The sequence below is a fragment of the Camponotus floridanus genome, unplaced genomic scaffold, assembly GCF_003227725.1.
Source record: "Camponotus floridanus strain SB8 unplaced genomic scaffold, Cflo_v7.5 scaffold10, whole genome shotgun sequence".
Lineage (NCBI taxonomy): Eukaryota > Metazoa > Arthropoda > Insecta > Hymenoptera > Formicidae > Camponotus > Camponotus floridanus.
This window is the reverse complement of record NW_020229215.1, coordinates 2,065,740-2,081,106: the sequence shown is the minus strand read 5'-3', so window position 1 is coordinate 2,081,106 and position 15,367 is coordinate 2,065,740. Positions and strand designations below refer to the sequence as shown.

Below are 15,367 nucleotides of genomic sequence, written 5' to 3'. Positions count from 1 at the left end.
TAAGTTTACGTCTCACGTTTGGCGAACTCTCTCTTCAATTTTATGCCTTTATTTTTATTACTACATTTATACCTTTTTTTATTAAAATTTGCTTCCTTTCGGGCGCTCATTCGAAGAAAAAAATCACTCGGTTTTTCGCAATTGCCGAGATCATTCTCTGCAAACAAGATCTCGCAGTGAACATCAGCTCGAGCTTCAAGTGAACGTGCCATTAAAGCTAGGATTTTCGCGAATTGCTACGACGAGATCCATCAAGCGAGGATAATTACCGAATCCTTCTCTTCCGATCGATTCCGAACTGACCGCGACGCGAAACTCGCGAGCGCGTTCCAGCTGTGACGACTTTATGGCGGTTTAATTATGGAAAATTAGCCGATCGAACGCGCTCGCTGCCGGAGGAAGCGATGTGATTGGATATTAGCAGTGCCGTGTTTGCGGCCTCTAACGCTCGATCCGCCATCATCATCGGCGACCGGCGGCATCATTGCCTTCATCATCGTCATCGGTGTCATCAACGCGCAAGCTACCCCAGTTTCCCACCTGGAAAGGACGATTAGGACGTACGACGAAACGCCCTAAGAAAAAGGGGAGAAGCAGAAACGTAATGTTGCGACGTAACGTTGAGTGATGTCAGCAAGGACAGTGTATTTCCTACGATCTCTTTATGGTGTTTTATTTTCCCTTTATGCCTTTATTTATTTGATACTTTCCAGGAATTGTCGAAATATTGTCGAATTATTCCTCCTCTTAATGAGATGATATTGTGTACTTAATAACTGCCATTCGGAAGAAATGATGCTACGTAAGATCTTTACGAAAGTTGTAACCTGTCTCCATAATTGCTTTAAAGTACGAGTTTATCTAGATAAAAGCGCGTTATCAAAAATCGCGCAGCTTCTAAACTGTTTGAAAAATATGATGACGAGATATCGAATGATAAAACGCGGGTGAAATTCCGTCGATCGAGAAACAGCGAGTCCCACGAGAATCGATGCGTCCGAGCGGGAGCCATGCCTTTCTTCTCCTCTTTTCCTTTCTCAAAGGAATCTCATTTCGCAGGCTAGCCTCGTGCGCGATGTAGGATTTGCGGGCTTCGATTCGGACCTCGACAGAAGGAGAGAAGCAAATCCGTGGGCATCAGAGAGCCCACTCTTGGCCGTGGACGGGTGAGCGAGGGGCAGGGAGCGGGGGCGGGGGCGCGTCTTTGTCTTTCGAGGGCGAGCCGCACGTACAATAAACTAAAGTCTCATCATCCGCGGGATTTGGCCGCGATAACACGGTCGTCGTCTCCCTCGGGGAGGTGGGCGCGAGGCCGGCAAGTGTCCGGCGGTCGTTTCTCGCCACCCCCGATAGAAATAATGACGGAACACGCGCGCGCAACTGACGACGGTGCGAAGGAGAAGGAGGGAGCGATGAGAGTCGGTGGCGAAAGGACGACGAGTCGGGAGGGTCGGAAATAGGGAAGGGCCTGACCGCGGATCAACGGCCGAGCGCCTTTTAATTTAGACAAATCGTCCCGATTAGCATAACGGGATAAATTACGCTCGAGGACCGCCCGCGATATGGGGTGACGACGGACGGATGATCCATCGGTACGTCGGCGAGCGCGAACAGAATCGTTTTGCGGCCACCCTTACAGCCGCCGACTTTCGAGCCGTCACCCCGTGGTCGGCGCAATACGACTCTCCTAGTCGGAATATGGCTGTTTTTGCTTGGCCCGTCATCGCGGCTGGAAGCGCGATGGATTTATGCGAGAAACCTGTTCACTATCGCAAATGCTTGTTCATCAATGCTTCTCATTTAATAGATTTACGTTGGAAATAAGGAAGAATTTCGATATTTTTGACACTGATATAATATTTTTCTTTAATCATTTTATTAATATTCAGTTGACACCTCACTTTAATCCTTTGAATTCACGATAAATAAGACGAGAGAATATTAAATATATTTTCGTTTTGGAAAATATTTGCAGATTTTTTAAAATTCTATTTATCCTTTCGAGCAACACTTGTCCTTACGATTTGATGCAGAAACACAAGAAAATATATGTAAATATGTAAGTATGTATTCGCTTAGAAAAATGATAGCATTTATAATAAAAAAATCAAAAATTATATCATATATTAAATAATATTTAGCGTGAAAGAAAGAAATTATTAATGTATAAAAAATGTTACATATACGATTATATAAAAATAAATTAAAATTATTTTTGAAAAAAATATATATATATATTTTCCAGATGTATACCAAAGAAACGTTTGAAAGGATTTAATATATTCTATTTTACGCTCTCTCTACTATCGCTTCGCTCTTCCTACCTCTACTTTGCTTGCGAAGATTCGCGGCGCTATTTCCGAGGCTATTGTCGTCGCTCGAAGTAATCTCTCGTCCAGGCGCGAACATAAAGTTTTACAGCCGGTCGATAAGATTTAGAAAGCCAGCGGGCCCGTCGGGGTCCGTCGATCGCGAGAGACAAGACGCGAGAGAGGAACTGGCGGAGGGAAACAGGAGAGCGAGGGGAGAAACAGAGACGCGTTTTCTACGTTAAGAGATGCGAGCGTTGTTGTCACCGAGTTTACCGGGTCGATCGGGGGCCGGCCTTTTATTATCTTCGCCGAGTGCCGCTTAAGGCGATGCCTGGGAACGACCAGCGGGGCCTTAAAGAGCGGGTGCCTGTCCGACGCAAATAAACCGCGGTGAACGGGCGCGAAAGCTCGTGCGTGTACGCGTGTGCGTTGGCTTTTACACGCGAGCGGACGCGGGTAGGAGGGTCCGGAACGACCGAGGCCCACGGCGTTTTACGGCTTTTTGACGGACCACATCTCACGCCGACGAACGACAAGCCGGGCCCCGTTTGTGCTTAGCAACAAAGTTGCAAATTTGCATGCGTGCACGCACGCAACGAACCAGGCGAGCTCTTCTCCGCATCGACAGCGACGATTTAACGGGTATTTCGCAGATAAATCGCGTTTCACGTTCCACTCGATGGAAATGAGCGGATAGCAGAGGAGAAACTTGTGGGAGCATTAATAAAATCACGATAAGGATGCAGTATATTATGTGATTTAATTCTTTGAGAAAATTTTTATGTTTTTCGTCGCGAATTTTTATATTTGTGTAATGTTTGATTAGAGTTTGAAGACTAAAAATATAATTGACATTTAATAAATATTATTTAAAATGAAAAACTTTTATAAAAGAAAATTCAGAAAGTATTCTTTTTGTATTATTAACATCTTATATTACTCGTTAACATTTTCCTTGATTTTAAAAATTACAGAAATTTTTTTTAAATAAAACAAGAAAGGACTTCTTAATTATATGATATGCTTAGAGAATTATAATTTCTAATTTTGTAATAAAGTTAATTGTAGATGAAACACATATTTCGTTTTTCATATTTTATAGAATATAAAATTCTCTTTCAAAATATACAATTTAAGTTCTTAAACATCTTGATGTTTATAATCTTAATAGTTTAGTCTATTCTGAAGTAATTGATTTACGAACTTAGTATTATTTATGGTATATAGAGCCAAATATTATTAATCCGAGAAAAAAATACATCTGCAACTGACTCTTACAATCAGAAAATGTTAGAGATTTAGAATTAAACGGCCGATATAAATACAGTAACATTTAACTCAAAAACTCAGGATAACCGTAGTATTTTTTCAACATTCTTTTTTAAATAATCCCGAAATCTTGCACTTTTTTGGTCAGATAAAAGTCAATCTTGGCCTCAAGAATCGGTAACAAAACGCAGTATGTGACAGGAGTTGTCAAACCTTTCCCATCCTTTCATCTCGCTCATCGTTATTGCGAAAAATATCGTGGCGACGAAAGAGCTCGCTAACTAACTCGAAAGATAACGGGTGACCGCGCAAAATTCGCGCGCCGACGTTAATCGACGGCGATCAATTAAGATCCTGTCTGCCGCGGATTACGGTTGCGACACGCCTATCGTCGTCTTGCAGGACGATGAACGAGAGATCCTCCGGATACACGACTTGGCCCTTGAAGACTTTGAAGCCTATTTCGTCGCGATAACGAGCAACTCGCCTCCTTCAGTTCCGCGGCGTAAACCTCTCCTTACGAATTATTTATGAACCGTTTCGTGCGTATCGAGACGAGCGGCGCAGAAATCCCCGTCGAAGGGACGAGTCTACCGTTAACACTCTCGCGATCAGCTCCCCGAGAGGACTGGTGTGACGTGCGAGTCGTGGAATTCAATCTTGCGTCGCTGTAAAACGCTTCGATTGCGCGAAATTGTGAGAGAAACTGACGGGATCCGAATGTAAATTCGCAGATATCGCGCGTGCAAAAGCTACCGAAGCTACGCCTGGAAAATGAATTCTTCATACACGTAGAATTTCACGCATGTGCGAGAGGGCGACGTGATTTTACAGAGTCGTTACAACGCGAAAGGGAAATTTTTCGGGGGTAAGTTACTGTTTAGGCGCTTGGAGCACATCACATATGCATTTTAATATACAATATTTACAAAAAGTACATATTGGGAAATTTTAATGTTAATAATATCAAGAGAAAGAGAGAGAGAATATTTTGTCACAAATATTTAAATTCGATATTTTAATATTTTCGATGATTAAAGATAGAAAATCATTTATTAAAAATTTAACCCTTCGGAGCATTCTTTTAAATCAACAAAATTTGGCAAATCTATTATTCATTTCTCGTTATCTTATATTTTTAATAGAAATGTTATTTTTCCCAAAATCGATTATGCTTTGAGAGTTAATTCATTAACAAATTGAGATAAATATCGCCTTGTTTAGATAAATCCTGGCAAAATATTGATGACATTGTTGCAGTACGGCTTTGCAAAAATTTGAGGGAAACATTGTCGCGCGGTTGTGAGGGTATTAAGCGAAACCAGAGCCGTATAACGCCATAAGGCAAGGCGTTTAAATCGGAGCTTTACGATCGGTCGTTGAGGTTTCGGGCCAGTGATAAAAACGACACTTGAACTCGTAGCAGCAAACTTTCCGCTCTCATCACGATTATATGCTCCACGCACAGTTTGTCTTGACGAACAACTTTGAGCACGTCGGACAAAATGTTTTGATCCGAACAGCTAGCAATTAATCTGATTTATGAACACGTATTAAAGTCGCGTTTTTTGCTTGTATATTCGCATTAAAATTGATTGAAACGTACGTCCTCGATATTAGTTTATTCATTACGGCAAATTTCATTTTTTGCATTTTTATTTTATAAGATTTATATAAAATATACGTAACATTTTGTTATAAAAAAATTGCAAAGCGTCCATTTCAAAGATAAATCATTATTAAATATATTTTAAATCTAACTAGAATATATTATTGACTTTGAAATGTCATCTTTGGACATCTACTTATGAAATAAACATTTTGAGAAATTTAAATGGTTAAAAAAAGGACATCTGGTATTATAATGACACAAATTATGTCCGTGTAATAAACTCGAAAATCAAGTCGCAATTAAATTCGCGTAGAATCTCGGCGTAGCTCGTCCAAATTGTGAAACATGCCGTCTATTGACGAGTCGCAAAAAGATCGAAGGATATCGAGCCGCCCGCCTTTTAACCGGGAAAGATCGGACTTCGGTCGATCGATCGTTAAACCTCCCGGTTAATTGCCGTGTCAAACCAGTGCTGTAAACTTATACTACCGACTTCTACTACTTCCCCGGGGCTCCCACTGATGCTCACTCGCGACAACACATTTGTAGGATTTGTAAAATTCTCAACATGTTCTGACAAAACATCAAGTGGAGTTCCCAATCCACTGCACTTTTTGCACATAAAACGTGAAACAAAGTGAAGAAACTATAGAGAATTGCAACTTGTTTGGCGCAAAATTATAAATTATTGCAAGATAATAAAAAATAATTATTAATCTTATCATCGCCATTTGAAATTAAAATATACAAAAAGAGAGAATATGCAAAGAACATTAAATTTTTTTAATCGTTAATAATATATTTTTCGCGATATGATTTCTTTTGAAAAGTATATTGCTCTTTAATGCGATCTCTCCAATTTTCAATAATAAATTCTACTCGTTAAAGATTCAATGTCCATTGTTATTTTATCTATACGATTAGACTTTCCATCTAATTTTCATCGGAAATATTAATTTCATGTTAACGCCAGAACCCATGTTTTACTAATAAAACGCCTTCCACGTGATCGATAATATCAATATTTAATATTTGCGAAAAATATTCTACAAAATGGTATTTTGTCGAGGCTGCTGGAACGCTTCGTCGTCGGACGTTAAAGTCTCCGCGGTGGCTTTCACGACGAAATCCTTCGCGCTAGACGCGAGGAGAGTCTCGGGCCCCGCGGGTCCGCTGCGACTTTTAAGAATCGTTAAGACCGGACTATAATCGCCGATTCAGAGAGAATGCTGTAAACTTATATTGCCAAGCTAATTCCTTCTGAGAGAGGGACTGGATCGTTTCGCGGCCGCGATGCATTACGATTTTGCAACTAACGATTCCGCGTCCATCTCCGCGGTGGATCTTGTAACATTTACAATCCGCGATACGAGTCTTTCGCCTCGCCGCTTCTCGACGACGATAAAATTCGCGCGTGCGTATGCGTTACACACAGGATACGCAGGATAGCAACTTTGTATTTTATTAACGCGAGCGTGTAAATCGCTCCCCGAAATAAAATGTGAACAGTTATAAACTGCGAGTTGAGAAGCAAATTTTTCTTAAGAGATTTAAAATACTACTTTTTTAAAAAATATATAATAGTTATAAATTTATAATTTATATATTTACGAAAATATAAAATTATTGTCTGTAAATAAAACGTAATTATAATATGAATGTAATAAATTTAAGAAATTTAACAAATTATTATTATACACATTCTGTTCGGTTATATTAAAAAGAAAGAACTTAACTGTCAATCTAAGGAGAGAGAATGTTATAAACTTGATCGCCGAATTTCCGAAATACCAAACACTTGGAAAAATCTTTAAGCATCCTATAATAACAAATATTGCGATAAAATACTTCAATAAATAAAAGTAAATCCCCTCGCATCGTTATATAGCGAATGTGCGATTGTTCGTTCGGATTTTACGATCTACGATTCACGTTGGTAATGGCGCCAAACTTATTTCTGCGGTTGTAAGAGCCACTTCCTGCAGGGGTCCGCAGAAATGCGGGTATTGTGACGATCTGTTTGGAGAATTCGTACGACCAAGAAATAATAGCGATCTATGATAGCGGTTCGACAAGAAATCCGCTATGTAATCCTTGTAATAAGCTGCTGCGTACGAAATATCAATTTCTAATATCGTCTAATATCGCAATTCATTAATTATTTAATAATATAATCTCCTCTCCCTTTATGAATTTCTTTGAATGTGAAGTTGGTCCCCAAGTTTTTTTTAATAACTTTTTCTAGAAATGTTCAAACAAAAATTCAAACTGTATAAAAATGTGCAAATGAAAATCTATCGATTCTGTTTATTGAAAGTCATTTTTGAAAAAATTTGAGGCTAATGTGAAGTTGGCTCTCTTCAAAAGTTTTTTTTTTTGAATAACTTTTTTACTAAAAGTGTACAAACGAAAATAAAAAAAGAGTATTCCTGCAAACAATGTGCAATTGAATCATGAAAACAAAATCAATTATTTATAATTTGGGGGGCTAACTTCACGCGTCTAAAGAAATAGTTGAGAGTTATTTCTTTATCCATATTTGTCCATATTTGTCAAATAAAGCATCTCACAATTTTAAATTATATATCAACAAGCATCATATGAAAATCACTTCTTATATACGATGAAAGAAATGCGTTCATAAAAACCTCGAGAGTCAAAGACGCGGTTTCACTCTTGAAAAGCCGCACGAAATTACAGATCCAATTATCGCGCATGATGGAAGCGCGAATGCATAATTCAAACGCAAACGACGCCGGTTTTCGGTTTTATATCCTTTTAAAGATTCGAGGAATCGGCTCCGTTTCCGAAGATCGCGACTTACGAAAGCCGCGAACAAGTCTGACGGATTTCAGGGAGTCAATTAAATTTCACGAAGAGAGATCCAGTGCTCGATTTAATCCCACTCGTAAACCCAAAGTTACCGTACGACAGATTCTATCAATGAACGCTATCGAGATCTATTTGTGAACAAGCAACAGCCGCTGGTAGGATTATTTTGATTAAATAAAATTTATCAAGAATAAACAATACATTCATTAAAAGATCATTCTTCATGTCAAATATTATAATTTATATACAACGAGTATTACAGAAAAACCTAATCAGCTGATTAATATAATAATGTAATCTTAATAGTTTCATAAATGTGTGCAAGAGTTGAAAAAGAATGATAAATCTCAGCAATATAAAGTAAATGAGAATCATGCACAAAACACAGACCAAAAACATCTTTAAACAGACGCACATTACAAAAAGATATGTCGATACGTCAAAAAAGGGTGCCATTCTTGAGTGAGTGACAACGCGAACGGGGAGGAGGGGAGAAGAATGTCACAGACACTTTCGATGCAAACTACGGATCTGCGATCGGTTATTGAATCGTTAAGCCGCGTCGGAATAAAGAGATCCGCGATGGAGAGATCGACCCCCGACCCGGGAAAAGCTCGCCTTGTATTTCTTCCTTCTTGCGAGTCGACGATGGACGTCGCCGACGACGGCGACAGAGGGACGCGGCGATGGGGTGAGTGGCAAATAATATTTCGAGGCGCTAAAACGTTGTCAGAGCCCGCTGATCCCGGCTGACATTTGAATATCCAGGGGTCGGGGACTCGCATAAGGCGCGACAGAGATATCACCGCGACAATATTTATAAAGCTTCCGCGGATACGAGCCCCGATATATTTCCGCCGCACAGCTCACCGAGGCCGCGAATAAAATTAAATGGTACGTGCAATGTTGTTCGCGATATTGCTCGGCTGTGGTCATCCCCGCGACGAGTGCGCGTAGTATTATGAGTTTGCGGATGTTTATGGAACATGCGATCGATTTTTCTAACATGGTTGCGGTTCACGAACCCCTATATACATTCGAGGTATTTAATTGCGTTGGAGATAAACGAAAAGTCATTTGTTGAAAGAGAAAAGTACGCGAAAAATGTGACAAAATTATTATTATAAGTAGGACATAATTCGTTCTGAAAATTCATATTGCGATATTTTATTTCATTAAAAGATGATGAAATAATAACCTATATTTTTATTGAAAACAATCTTATGTTTATTATAATTAAATAATATTATAACTCTTTCTCTTTTTCTCTGAAAGTTTAAATAATATATTGAATATTATATAAATTAGTTTAAATAATATATTGAATAATATATTGAAAAATAAGAATTAGAGCGATCTCGAAAGTTTCATCTTCAAAAATCTAGTTTCAATCAGCTGTTAGTCAAGATCATTATTTTTTTGTCGATCGAATAATTTATTTTTATTTCAATATGTCAGCATCTTTCACTCCACATTCTTCATTGAAACTTGCATGCAGTGCAATGATCGATATAACTGACTTGACTTATCATGCGGAAATCTCGGCCTCTTATGAATGACGCGGCAAAAAGCACCGGAGGGTTTAGTTCGAGGGCTTATGCGCCCGAGTCAGGGTGATTAGTGCGAGCATCGGATCGTGTTGCCCTTCGACAAGCCTCATCTACGGTCGCACACCCCCGTCACGATCGCCATATCGCGTCGGTGCGCTGACCCGGCAGCTGGCTGTTGTCTAATCTTTCCTCAATTACGCGGGGTTGGATGTAAATCAAATCTGTAACGCGCTATAGATACTTTGATTATATTCGATTCGCAATAAATTCTGAAGAAACGATAGAGAAAATTAAAAATGCGACTACAAAATAGAACAGAAATTTTATATATATATAATATATATTTAATATATATTTATTTATATTTATCATAAATAAAAATAAATATTCATCCGGTTCAAGTTTTCTTAAATTAAAATTTTTGCATCACAATTATTTTACTTCTCCAGATTATTATTTATTCTTTATATATTATAATTATTATTTATTCTTTTATAAGCTAATTATTTATTCTTTTATAAGATGAAAAAGCTTCTAACATGTCAAAGATTTATAAAGTATTACAGAAAAAAGTATTGAAAAGAAGACAAATTTTGCCGTAGCATATATAATAAATTTGGTATGGTTGTAATGATTTTAAATATTCATATACATCTAATTTTTAATACAAATTTGCATTTTACTTCAATGAAAAAATTTAAAATTAGAATTTAAAATTATTCAGTTTTAATATACTCATTGTTTTATATTATTGTACATTTTGAAAGGATATATATATATATAACTTCTTGAGGAAAAAAAACAAAAAAAAAACAAAACAAAAAACAAGGATACGAGAGAGAATGAATTTCGTAGAATGCTGTTCCTTTAATTTCGGTAAAGACAGGATAGTACTCCATTACGACGAGCAACGATGTAGGAAGGAGATCCGGCCGCAAAACAAGTTAACCTAATCCGGTTATCCAATTGATCGCCCTTCGAGGAGCTATTCTGCTAATTGTCTTTCCCTCCGAGAGCTTCCCTCCCCCCTTCCCGCCACTCGAGCGTGTCCCCGTTCCCTCGAAAACGATCATAGATCAACTCGAATTTACTTGCGCGCTTGGCCGCGGCGATTTACCTGCGGTGAACCGCCCTTTGCACGACGCAATAACATTAATTATAAACGGAGGTGGATGTTTTGATTTCATCGCGCGGCAATTAATTCGTAATCCGGATGCGGCGGTCCGGCCGCAGTGACATTATACGATTCGCTCGCACGAAAATATTAATGCATCGAAATACCGTTACGCGTAACTGGATTCGTCCTCCGACCATCCCCCGCGTACATCCTGATAGAGTTCGCGGTAACACGGTAACATTTCGAGGGATGAAACTCGCTGACATTTTCGTTTCAAGATACAAAGCGACAAGAACAGTTCATAAACGAAAATTGTCTACGGTTACCTCAAAAGTACCTTGCGTGTATAAATATCATTAAAACAATTCAATTATTATAATAATAATCAATTAAAACCGCGCAAATAATTTACACAATTTGCGTATATTATAATTTTATTTATAAATAGACGGTTTAATTGTAACAGTTAAATCTCTGGTTAATTGATATCGACTTTTATCCTTTATTTTTGTACAATTCACGCGGTAAAAGATCTATGGGAATGAAAAACGGTGTGAAAATACGGGAGAAAAAGGAAAAGACTCGGGCTCTATCGACCGGATGGCAGTTCGAAGACGCCTCCGAGGCGAAAACGTCCGTCGTGGCGTGAAACGAAACCGAGGACGAAATCCGCTCAGGGGCGCGCCCTCCCCCCTTCCGCTCCCGCTTAAGCAAGGGCAAGGGAATTCCTCTTTCTGGCGTTAGGCGAGCTTAAAAATACGCAATCTCGCAGCCCCGTCAAGCTGAAGAATTGAGATACACGTATCTCCCTCTCGCCCCTTTGATATCGTTTATCCATAATCATTTAATTTTCCCGTAGCGTCGCGACGACCTATCCACTACCGTTCTCCGGCAAGAATCTCCTCGCCAGGAAGTTCTTTAGAAGACCCTACCCCCGCGGCCCCCCCTCTTTGGGCTGCCGATTACGACTTTCCGCGCTACTTCGCCTCGCCCGACTTCTTAGCTTCTTCTTGTGCTTTTCATCTAACAAGACGAGTTCGGCTTCGGTGGTAGCGGTTTCTTGCGAAATTGCGAAACTGGGGATAATTAAATGTCGGGGGGGGGGTCTCTCTCTCTCTCTCTCTCTCTCTCTTGAAACGATATTAACGAGGTGTAATGGCTGGTTAAATATTTCGCGGGGCCTTGCCTTTTCAAGGCACTCGCTCGTAAATACAATTGCGGCAATGCGTGCTACGTCAACGATTATTTATAACGGTGACGTAACATTTTGAACCGTCGAGCACTGATAATTTTGCCTTTTACCGATTTTATGAGACATAAAATCACAAAACTCGACAAACTCTCTCTTTCTCTCTCTCTCTTGAATTTTTTCGTTAAATTCATATGTCGATTTTATCTAAAAGAAAACTTTATTGCACGTTATTTGTTTTCTTTTATGGCGTCTTTTTATCTTATTAAATATCTCGATAATTGAAGAATAAAGTAAAAAATTCTGAGAATAAATATTCGGAACTTTAGTACGCATTAGTTTCATGAGAGAATTTTACAATGATGATAAAATAATGACATAAAAAATAAAATTTCGCTGCATTCGCTTCATATCAAATGTTATTCATTCGCGTATTTGCCTTCAATTTGAGATAGCGTTCCGATTTCTCCTTCGATCCTGAGAAAATTTCGCATATTTGTTCACAAGGTGTAAATATCCCGATGTACAAAATATGTCTTTTTCATCTTGACAATTTAGAGATATTACACATCAATCGTTAACGAATGACAAAGAATCTCGATAGCGATAAAGATTGTTTGAAAGATACAATTTTTATTTATTTTCAGAAATGATTGTTTTACACGTTATAATCAGAGTATCTTTCTTTAAAATCATTTATCATTTATAATTTCAATAAGCCCCATGATAATCCATATTATTACGAAAAATGATTATCAATAATAATTTTAAATTGATACTTTTAAAAATAATATTTATAAGAAATAAATAGTAATTAATATTAAAGTAATAATAATATTTTAATCTTAAATAGCATATTCTTTATTTTATTATTCTTTATTCTTTATATAAATTATACGTAATATTAAAAATACACATCTTAAAGCATTATTGTTATTTTTATATTTTAAAATCTTGAATTTTTTTTATTATAAATACATCGAGTGAAGCTTAATCACAAACAGAATGTAACGATGCAAATTCGGCAATGGCACAACATCTGTATTGGCAGGAGAAGAATCATGGCTTTCGCGAAGATATGGGAATGACAGACGAACAAAAGGGATGAGATATCAAATCCGCTCGGCAGGACAGATATCTCATCCTCCTTAAAATACGCTCTACGATATACGTATTCTATATCATTATTATTATATATTTTATGCATCCTTTTTAGCGCAAATAAAATATCTCATATATAACATTTACTTTCCTTCCTTTATAATCTCCAAATAATTCACATCGATCCAAAGAAATAATGAAATCCGTCTGTTGAAAAATTGGCTTAAACCAAATTCGAAGATCAACGAAACAAACGAAAATATTTGACGAATCTTTTTTTTTTCCAGCATTCAAGATCCGCCTAACGAACGTTAGCTGGCCGCTTACGAGAGTCGACGAATATAATGATCGATCGCAATTTCCAGCATTCGTATGCGACAAAGCCAGTGCGTCGGGTGGATTAAATAAATTCCATAATACTCTCCACTTCGATCCCGGTGAATAATACGCGCGCGCACTCTCACTCGCTCTGTCGTATTTATTTACTAGGGCTCGCGCGCGCGCGCGCGCGTGTGTGCGCGCGTGGGTGTCCTCGCACGCACACATACGCGCACGAATTTATAAAGCTATCACGTGCATCGCCGTGTCGATCATCGCTCGTATCGCAAGTGTGTGCCTGTCGCGCGATGTGGCCGCCGCTTAACAACTGAAAACTCCCAATTTCGCGTCATAAATTACTTCGCCGCCGACATCAAAGATGACATGATTTATCATTTCGCGAATTAATTCGCCGATTTAATTTTTTTCCGTCTACTCGAAAAAATTTGCCAATAATCATCGAATAAATTTCGCTCCGATTGAATGTTCGATTGCATTTTTATCCGATGCAAACTCCTCTGTATTTTACATCGACGTATTTTTTCCAGCGTTCTTACAGTCGACACCAATTTGTATATTTCATGTCAAAGGATATCAGGAAGTCCTGTGATCAATGACTCTCGATATAATCGGGAGTACTGCCAATTTAACGCGATTTTTCAGAGCATTGAATGAAAATTTGAGTAACAATGTCCTTTCGCGTGTGATTTTTTTCCTCTCGTTATGTTAAAAAAAAAAAGATTTCTGCAACTGCACAAATATGTTTTGTCGCGTTATACACTCTATGGCATAAAAAAACACAATTCACAATATTATTAACTTCTGCTTATTTTTCATATTGATTTCTTTGTAATAACAATATAAAAATCAAACTTCAGTTTAATTAAAAATAATCATTGCCAAATTTACTTTCATGATCTTCTTCAATTGATAATTAAATTTCTTCACCATTATTATTCTCGAAGTTAATCAGGCAATTGTGCGAGAAATTGGACGGAGCCGGATATATTCGCGCACTCGTGATCCTTTGCGAAGAACACGTGTCTCTCGAGGAGAAACTTGGCAACGCAATAAAGACTCGCGCGAGGGATGAACTTTCGATGACGAGGTTGTTCCCGCAAGAGCTCGGCATCATCGCGACGATACCCCATACGAAAGGCCCCGAGCGAGGGAGTGATTTAAGCGGCACGCTAACGTAGTAACTTCCTAAACGTGCACAGATGCGGTAAATCGACGGAACTTGTGCGGGCGGATCGTAAGAGCTGGCACGAGAGTCGTATCTTTGTCCTTCTTGCCCCTCTTGTCGAGCTCGCCATCAGCACGAAACGTTAGACATTATAAAACCATTGTTACACGCTGATCAAAAACAATTGTTCCGAGTGTGCTTGTAAAATTTTAATAAGTGACAATTTTTGAATTTAAAAAACCTTGTTATATTACATATTAAATTATATATTTTACATTTAAAAATATCTTTATCATACTGGGAAAAAGCACATTTTAAATTAAATCTCGAATTAAATTAGATTGTTAGGACAGATTTTAAATTAAATAATAAATTAAATAATCTTCTTATGTCGATTAGTCAAAGCTTCCTCTTTTATGATTTATTTAAAAATATAGTAAAGTTCGTTTGTGTCAAAAAATCTATATCATATTTAAAAGAAAGCATGTTTTAAAACGTATAAATTGAATCTCAGATTAAGTTTGATCGTTAAAATAGATTCTTGACAGATTAAATAATAATCTTTTTACACCGATCAGTCAAAGCTTTCTTCTGTGATTTATATAGTAAAATTTTATTTTAAAAAATCTACAAATTTTATAATTAATTAATTTAAAGTTAAAAAATACTTAAAATTTCTTTTATCTCTTAAATTACATATTTTTCGCGTAAAAGAAAAGATGACTTGTTTTTTATAACTAAGACACATGAGAGAATAAGAGAATCTGTTTTCTAATAAAATGCAAGACGGATAAGTACTTTAGAAATTCTTTTCATTTTAATAATCCATCGGTTTTCAATTCGTATAGTGCAAATTTATTAGACACTATTTTTAAATATTA

At 37.6% G+C, this 15,367-nt stretch overlaps 1 protein-coding gene across 6 annotated transcripts in view; it reads right to left on the bottom strand.

Annotated features, from left to right (window-relative positions):
- Window positions 1-15,367, bottom strand: part of LOC105249478 (E3 ubiquitin-protein ligase Rnf220) — a 156,398-nt gene that overhangs the window by 77,761 nt on the left and 63,270 nt on the right. The gene's annotated exons all lie outside the window — the stretch shown is intronic.